The sequence below is a fragment of the Macrobrachium rosenbergii genome, chromosome 30 (genome assembly GCF_040412425.1).
Source record: "Macrobrachium rosenbergii isolate ZJJX-2024 chromosome 30, ASM4041242v1, whole genome shotgun sequence".
NCBI classification, from domain to species: domain Eukaryota; kingdom Metazoa; phylum Arthropoda; class Malacostraca; order Decapoda; family Palaemonidae; genus Macrobrachium; species Macrobrachium rosenbergii.
Genome location: NC_089770.1, coordinates 24,535,419 through 24,542,190, shown reverse-complemented (window position 1 = coordinate 24,542,190; position 6,772 = coordinate 24,535,419). Strand labels below are relative to the sequence as shown.

The following is a 6,772-nucleotide window of genomic DNA, read 5'->3' as shown; positions in this document are numbered from 1 at the left end:
CTGAAAGGACTGCCAAGAACCTTAAGTAGTGCCTACAGTACACTGCACGAGGTGCACGGATGGCCCTAACCCCCATTGGGAGGACTCTTCATAGATCTCAAGGATTCTCTAACCTTGCTGTCCATAATTTCATGACTCTAGCACAATCAGATCCAATGAATCTTCCTCAAGAGGGTTGCCCATTTCTTTGATTACTTTTCTTAGACTCTCAGCCATTTCAAGAAACCTTTCCTCCACACTTTCAGTTTCATCATGATGCTCTCCCTCAGATTTTGGATCAGCATCACCTCTAGTCTCAAACTCATCAGCTGCAGTCCACCTTATTCTGTTCATGTGCTTGGTATATAGCCATTGAGGAAAAAGTCGAGTGCTTTTATGAACAGTGAAATTTCCCTTTGTGAATTCAATAAAGAGTCGCATATGGAGAGCCTCAGTGTCTCTCAAATGAATTGAAAGCCACCTGGCATAATGCCATGGTCAAAGGCAAAGAAGAAAGGAAAGAGTTCCTGCAGCAAATCTTTGTACAAGTTGAAATTTGACTCCTGGGATACCTGATGAAAATGAAAGCTAACAGTACTGGCTGAAGTACAAGATTCCAAAAGTAGAATTGTGGACACTGACTCTTGTTTTCTGATCCAGCTTTCAAAACTTAGCTCAGTTTCTTCTTCTGCTTCCTGGATATACTCCATGTAGGCAGCTTTGTGTAGATGATATAAACTGCAGACTGTCACCTGATGGGCTACACATGGCCTCTTCACATGTGAAGCAAAGATAAAAAAAAATCTGCTGTTCAGGTAAGTGTTTCTGCTTTTGCAAGAGTACTAGTCCAACCACTGTCTTTCAAGAGATCACCAAGAATTTTGAATGCTGCCATTTCGAAATGTAACCATCTTAACGTGATTACCATATCACCATACTGCATTGGATTTGCAAGTGCAAATAAAGCTGATCAGCTGCTAGAATGGGGGTTTGGCCAGGCCTGAGAAACTGTGTGGTTGTTCTTGCAATAACTATGGTATGTTGATCATTGCAAATGAATGAGCTGACTCTTGAAAAAGAGGCAACAGTGATGGAAAGTTTACTTCAAAGTGTGCCTGTCACTTATGAGAAGCATGATTTGCTGTGCAAGATATGGACACGGCATTTTCACTCTTGTATAACAGACTGGCTTCCTCAAGCCACTCATACTCAAGATAAATGTGTTTAGACAGCACAACTTGTTGGTGGAATGGAATGGAATATAGAGCTTAGGCCAAAGACCAAGAGCTAGGACCTATGAGGTCATTCAGTGCTGGAGGGGAAATTAAGTGTAAAAGGTTTTGAAAGGTGTAACTGGAGGAAAACTTTGCAGTTGCACTATAAAACAACTGTTGGGAGAGGGTGGATAGCAAGATGGAAGAAAGATAGGGCTGAGGGGACGCTGCAAAGAACCTTTAGTAATGTCTACAGTGTACTACATGAGGTGCACTGATGGCACTACCCACACGGGGCACAACTTGTTGGTGTCCTACACTTCTTCTGGGTGAAAGGAGGGGATGTTCATATTTAAAGCGAGTAGGTGGTGCATTTGAACAATATTCAGGAAGCAAAAGTACTTTTTTTTCCTTTGTTCCACTTTGGATGGTTTGGGCCACGTTTCTGACTTACCCCTGTTATCATTACTTGGATGCAGAAACAAAGGTATGCAGGTCCAATAGAAGGATGTCTGCACTGTTGTGATACTTGGATTATGATCCAAACTATCAACAGCGCAAGTTGTAAAAGCCATTTTCTAAGTATAGTAAAAAAAAACTATGTCTTCCTCCACAGCCCTGCATCTCCCAACCTTTTTGTCAATTCCAGATCTGTAACCAGTTAAGGTTTCTGGAAGTTTCCATGCCGACATTACTTCCGTTCTGCTTGTAACCAAGGGCCTTCAAGAAGGGTGACAATGCTGAATTTGTCCCGAAACTGCCCAGTCTTTCTGGTTTTTGCAAAAACCAGGAGACCACGGTATGTAGGAAATGGAGGTTCTCTTTAATTGAAATGTCTGATAACTGTTGAAGATGCTCAAGTCTTCTGACACTTGAAGTACAGAAGTTGTGCACAACTAGATCAGTAGATGATGGTCCATAATTAAGTTGGGATTTTATGTCCCCACCATTTTGCAGAAACTTACAAATTTCGGTAAACTTGGTGGCACAGGTTGATTCTCTTGTTAGTGTCTGCTGTTAAAGTCACACCAAATTCTATCTCATGTTCAAGCGTCTGTTTCCTCAATATCTTGGCTGCTTTGACCATGATTAGTGCATCATTTTAGTCAAATGCCATGGCTAGGGCTTCTCCCACTTTCCCCCTTGTCGGCAAGCCAAATCCCTCTTCCCTTTTTTGCCTCCTGTTCTGGAGTACGGGCAAGTATCTGTTCTTTCAACCATGTTCAGTGCATAAAGGGAGCCTCAACATTTAGCTGATCCAGTCTTTGTTTGTACATATTATAAGATTCTTCTATTGTGAAACAGCAGAACCTATCTGCAGTCAACTGTTTCTCTCATATGGACATCTCAATCTCGGAAAAAGCATGGGTACATGCCTCTTGTCTGTATTGCACATAATCATCTCCATTTTTCTGGGAATTCAGCCAGGCTATTTCCCTGTTGTATACGTTTGTCAGACAAGATGGGTGATACATATGGTCCTGGGAAACAATATCTCCAGCACTAAGGTTGACCAAAAATTTCTCATCCAGCAAATTTATGGCACATCATTATAGCTTTCCATGTAAAGTCAATGTCACAAGGTAATAGTAAATCTTTGACTGGCACGGGTTTGTCACAAATAAAGCAAATTCCTTCCTTCTCAGTCTTAGATTCCTCTGCATCTTCTTCACCTGCCTTTTGGGTAACACTTGTCAGTTTTGCACATGGGGCATCTTCTTTTGTCTTGGACACTGACTTCCTTTTCCTTTCCAGTTTTGTGGTTTTGAACTTTGGCATGCATGAGTCATGATATTTAACCTTGTTCTTTTCAAAGGTCTGCTGGATTCTGAAACCTTTGTCAAGTCTTTTAGGATCAAATGGTATGGACACTGCATTTAAGTTGTAAAATTCAGGAATGTTTGTAGCAGGTAACATACCAGCGCCAGATGAATCCATTAGCCTTGTGTGTCCTCTTGGCACAAGCAACAAAGCTTTCAGTTAGTCTTACTATCTCCCCTCAGGAAAGACTGATTTCCAAAATTTTGCTGCCATTGCTTTTGTTCTGTACGGAGAGGGTTTATTCTTTTACCACCAATACAATATACATACACTTTCAGATATGTTACAACAAATTATTCTCATTTTGAACGAAAATCATTTTATTTAAAGAAGAGAACAAATGATCTGAATTGAACTAAAGCACCTTTCTTTTAATTTAAAGAACAAATTATCTTCACTCAACTGACCTATCTTTAACATTAACAAATTATTAATACTTTCACGTAAAGTGTTTTTTTAACTGAATCTATAGGCCTAGGAGCATGTTATTTCGCTTCCTCATTTATATATATATATATATATATATATATATATATATATATATATATATATATATATATATATATATATACTGATAATAATAATTTAGTGTTGGTAGCGATACTTCAGTAGATCGTAGTCATACGGCCATAGTAGATAACTCCACTAAGAAAATATGGCAACCCTGCTTGTATAGTTTAGTCGATAACTGTCAGACTGACGGTGTCAGTGTCAAGTTAGGTTGGGAAACGCCATCGAGTCAATGTTGTTGGCGACCGTGGTTCATAATATGGATAATTTCAACTTAATTACGTTGATTTAGCTTCAATTATAAATCACAACTTTGCTTTAATTGATTTATTAGTGTCTTTCCGTGTGCCGTAACATATGGCAAATAGTGCAAGACAAAAGTCTTTTAAAGGCTAGACTATAGCCTACAGTGTTTCAAGACGCCATGGAACATCTGTCAGGTAACTGATTTTTACATGTGTTTGTTACACTAGTTTAATACAAGACATAATGGATATTTTACCGATTTCCAGTTTCAGAATTAGTGTTTACCTTCTCTACTTAAGCTGTCGACCGGCTTGCTTAGCTGCAATGTTAGGTATGATTGATAGGCCCAGTGCCGCTTGCATTTAGCCTAGGCGCATATTAGGCCAGATCAAGGCTTCGGGAAAATAGCCAAACTGACTGGAAAACTGTTTTGAAAAATTGCAAATCATTTGCACAGATGACTGTGCACAATATCACATTATTAGATGGGGAGGTAACGCCCTTCCCCAGGCTAGTTTAGTACACAGCACTCTAGGCTGAGGTTAGCTCAAGAGAAGAAAGGGTAGGTTAGGACATGGGCAGCCCTTGTGGAAGTATGTCTTGGGGACTGAGTTTAAGGTGGCCTCGACCTTTGGAAATAGCTCAACTCCGTTATTCTAAGCCGGCTGTCCGCGGTGAGCTAGACTATGGCAGTTGACGTTTTCCTATGTTATTTTACTTGCTTTACAAGAATTTAGAGTAATATATTGTCTGCCGGCTGTAACTAAACTGTCATTGACCTTTGAAGACTACGCGACTTGAATTGCCTAACGCGGGGTAGGTCTAAGCCAGCATTCTGCGGCAAGCCCCCCCCACCCTTCCATAGCTAATACGGCAAAATTGTAACCAGTAAACACCCCTAAAAATACCAACATAACGTACCCTAGGGGTGTTTACTGGTTACAATTTTGCCACATTAGCCATGGAGGGGGGGGGGGGCACTTGCCGTGGAATGCCAGCTTAGACCTACCCTGCGTTAGGTAATTGAAGTCGTGCAGTCTTCAAAGGTCAATTACAGTTTAGTTACAACCGGCCGACAAAATATTACTTTAAATTCTTGTAAAGCAAGTAAATAACATAGAAAAACGCCAATTGCCACAGTCTAGCTCACCGCGGACAGCCGGCTTAGAATTACCCTCAACTCTTCTGCACTTTTACTGCCTTCTTTAACACTAGAGAAATGAGTAAAATTTTATAAGTTGCATGAAAAACCCCTGGTTATTTTTCGGAAGAATCCAGCCACCACCAGCATTATAATTTATATATATATATTTCTTGGTAAAACACATCGAAACAAAAAAATTCTTAATACATAACCTGCGCAAATGCTTAACAACAGAGAAAAAAATTAATCAAAGTACCACTCATAAGGTAAGACAATACTGGCCCCACCACCCCCTCCATAGCTAATATGGCAAAATTGCAACCAATAAACGGTAATTCTAAGTATTACCTACGCACCTGTTTTTACCTTGGAAACTGGTTTTTTCCCCACCTTTACGGCTTCTGATAACGGAGGCGAGTTTGTTTGTTGGTGGCCAAGTGTCATTTGCTCCCTAACTCTATTCAACAGTAAAGGGGGACTGGGAATCCGGGGTTCTGGGTGGGGGAAAACAGAGAAGTGGAGCGGACTTGTTTACGTTACGGGGGTGCTGGAGGGAAAAATGAGAGGGCGTCATAAGCAAAAGGGAGGGAGTGGCTGAAAGGGCGGCGGGTACACGAGGCAGGGAGGGAGAAATTTCCTCACGTGCCCCAAAAGCGGGGGTAAGAGCAGCGGTGCAAGAAGGGGGTGGGAGAACGCGTCGGGAACGAGTGTGGGTAGCAGCGTAACAAGGTGGGGAGGGAGGAAACACTGTGGGGTAACGGGGACGGGGACAAAGAGTATGGCCGACAATAAACAAACTTCACCAACTTTACCAGAAGCTGTAAAAGTGAAGAAAAAAACGTTTCCAAGGTAAAAACAAGAGTGGGAAGGCGCTTAGTGCTGGCTGGAAGGAGCAACCTGGCAGGAAAAAACAATTTGCAGATAAAAAAAAAGTTAACACCAACAGAACTAACTGGCCTTACCTTAGGGACCGGGAGGGTAGAGATCAGCTGCTGCTTTTAAAAATGCATGGAACATGGTGTTGGGGTCGAGGAGATGAATTAAATAGGCTACAGCGCTGCACCGTAGGTCTTGTCACACCTGAATGCCCTCTGCAGGTCGAGGCGGCACTCCTTCCCGCAGCGGAGACAAAAGCACTATGTTTTCAGCAGGCCATGATCTTGACAAAGCTTGATTAACGGTTCGTAGTTGCCTAAGTAGTAGGCAGGAAAGTTGCGGTAACTGATATAGCAGTTAGCGCAAGACACTGGGAGGGTGTGCCGAGATATTGGCTCAGACGGACGCAACGTTGACAGAAGGGATTCAGTCATTGTACTGAACAAGAAACGCAAAATCTGTATGTTTTAAGGTGTAGGAATGGGTAGCAGATAAGGGCTGTGGTGGGTCAAGGGGGGTTGGGATGGGGGGGTTTCGGCACAACTGGGTGTTGGGGGGAAGGGTTTGTGTGAGGTACTTGGCGGGGAAGGGGGAAACTTACGCGACGATAACAGGAATGGTTTTGTTGAAAAAGCTTTGCGCTGGTTATGACAGTAAAGCAAAGAAACCATAAATGCTTAAGAAAAATGTGGCTGGGCAAAATGCATCTTTTGGGGTACAGATACGCTTTCGCCGTGTTTAGTACTGGGTTGGCGGGTTAAATGCATTTCGCCGTGTTTAGTAATGGGTTCAGGGAAATGGAATCCTGCTGGTTATAATAAGGAAGCAGAGAAATGATGCTGCCATGCAAAAAATGTGTGTAGGGAAAGTTTTTTAGTTTTTGGGGGTACAGATACACTTTCGCCGAGTTTAGTACTGGCCCGGCGGGGTAAATGCATTTCGATGTGTTTAGTACTGGGTTGGCGGGTTAAATGCATTTCGC

General features: G+C 42.1%; 1 long non-coding RNA gene across 1 annotated transcript in view; it reads left to right on the top strand.

Moving 5' to 3' along the window:
* Positions 1-3,744: 3,744 nt before the first annotated feature.
* Positions 3,745-6,772, top strand: part of LOC136854781 (uncharacterized) — a 52,957-nt gene continuing 49,929 nt past the window's right edge. The window contains exon 1 of the long non-coding RNA XR_010857795.1: positions 3,745-3,964. This is a non-coding gene — a long non-coding RNA (uncharacterized lncRNA). The remainder of the gene's footprint in view (positions 3,965-6,772) is intronic.